The following is a 2,388-nucleotide window of genomic DNA, read 5'->3' as shown; positions in this document are numbered from 1 at the left end:
CACGGCATCACAATATGGTAAGGGGCGTAACATTTCCGTCACACGCTTGAGGTATTCGGCCAATCACAACGCACTGGATAGCTGGCCAATCACAGCACACCTCGCTTTACAGACAGATGAGCTTTGTAAAAATGCCCAGAGGAGAAACAATAATGTACAGTATGTGGAAAATAATGTGTTTTTTTTAACCTTAAACCGCATAAACACATTTCATTACACCAAATACACCAAATATTGTTCTTTTTAGCAGCATCATATGACCCCTTTAATTTGAACTTATTTTTATTATTTATTTATTTTTATATAATTGCCCTGTTTTTCTCTAAACTTTTTCACAGAGCCCCTTAGCACTCCCTTGCGGCCCCCCGCTCTAGAAAACAAACACATTCAGCTTCTGTTTACTTTTGAATCTTTTTCAAATCTTTTAAATATGAACCAATTCTTCTAGTTCTCCCATTCTCAGATGATAGTTGAAATGTCCACACATCAGTCGTCCAAACTATCCTGTTCTCCTCACAGTCTTTTATGTCTCTGCTCAGTGCTAATTATGTCTTCCCATTCTGCAGACAACTAACAGCCTTTTTCCAAGAACAAACGTAGCACAGCTATTTAGTACCATATGAAACATTGGTGTGAATTTAACAGCTGGCTAAGATTGGCCAGATGGGACGTGCTACTGAGCATCCTGCACTATAAAACAAGTAAATAATTCTCATTCACCTTAGCAGGCAGAGAGACGCTCAGGTCACGGATGTGAGTTTCTTGCCTACTTATGAAGTTGTCAGGTTTTGTGTACACCAGAATACTTCTGAAGACTTTTTAAAGGAGAAAAACAAGCACTCTGAGCCATTCAGACAGATGGAGCGAGTGGTGTGAAATGGACTTGTTGGTTAAAATTCACAAATGTGCCGAATCTGAGAAGGAGGCGCTTGGATGATAACAGAATGAACAAGTGATCGGGTGAGTTTTCCACCACAGAAGAAGCCTGTAGTCTATCAACAGCCGCTGCTACTCATCCCAGCATGTTCATTTATTCACGCCATCATTTATTCATCTTTCCTCCTCTACCCTGGTCTCCATTTTCAAAGTGAATTTCTAAGTTTCTCAACGAAAGACAGGAACGTGATGTTCTTTCTCCAAGAAAGTCCTCTCGTCACTCCTCACTCAACACAAAATAAGACCTTTGTACGCCAGCATTGTGCATTTTTAGTACTTTGTCGTCCGTTTTACACATAGTTTGGTCGGCGTTTATGAAAACACTGTGTCTGGGCCTCCACCTGCCGCTCCAACAGATGGACGTGAGAGACTAGAGAGTGACAGTAATGGAGGGATGGAGTGAGAGTGTGAGATGAGAAGAAAGATCTGCCTTTTTTAAGCAGTGTCACACACTATCTTTTCCGCTCTACCTTGGCTCATTGCTTGTCTCACTTCTGCGGCACGTTGCCATGGGAACACAGCTGCAGCACTTGAGTCGTGAGTTGGGGAGGCTGGGGGTTGCTATTTAGTAAACCCGTTCGCGTTTCTTCATTGGATTTAGCAAGTGAAAAGGCGGCTTACAGAACCTACAGTCATAGCTCTGCCAATAGTGTGAGCAAATGTGTTGTTTTGTGTTCACTTAGAGGCTTGAAATGTTCTCATCTTGGAGGGGTTTACAAGTCAGCTCTCTCAAGGATCACTTCGTAGTGCATCCAACTCTCTCTATCACTTTTTCTATTTATCTAATGTGTTAAACATGTTTAACATGTTAAAATTTCTTACTCAGACGCAAGGCACACATATTGATGGGACGGTTCACCCAAAAATCATTTAGCTACTCACCTTTATGTTGGTTGGACAAACGTTGACTTTCTTTTGTGAAACGCAAAAGATGATATTTTGGTAAAATGTCTCATTTGTTTGTTTGTTTGTTTTTTCTCACTGGACCAAATCTGTTCAGGCATTCTTCAAAATATCTTCTTTTGTGCTTTGCAGAAGAAAGTAACGCACGCAGGTCGGGAACAATGAGTAAGTAAATGATGACAGAATCCAAAATAGTTCTCCTGTCCCTGCAAAAAAAAAAGTTTTTTGGAATCTTTATTTTTGAGAGTGTGGGTGAACCATCATCTTAAAGGGATAGTCTACCTAAAAATGAAAATGTTGTCATCATTTACTCACCCTCATGTTGTTTCAAACCTGTATGAGTTTCTTTCTTAAGCTGAACATAAAAACATATTTTGAAGAATGCTGGTAATCGAACAGTTGATGGTCACCATTGACGTATTTCTTTCCTAACTATGGAAGTCAATGGGGACCAACAACTGTTTGAGTCTTCAAAATATCTTCTTTTATGTTCATAAGAAAGAAACTCATAAAGGTTTTGGAACGACATGAGGGTGAGTAAATGATGAC

Source organism: Sinocyclocheilus rhinocerous, unplaced genomic scaffold, assembly GCF_001515625.1.
Source record: "Sinocyclocheilus rhinocerous isolate Xijiao unplaced genomic scaffold, SAMN03320098_v1.1 scaffold2560, whole genome shotgun sequence".
Lineage (NCBI taxonomy): Eukaryota > Metazoa > Chordata > Actinopteri > Cypriniformes > Cyprinidae > Sinocyclocheilus > Sinocyclocheilus rhinocerous.
Note: the sequence above shows the minus strand (reverse complement) of the source record.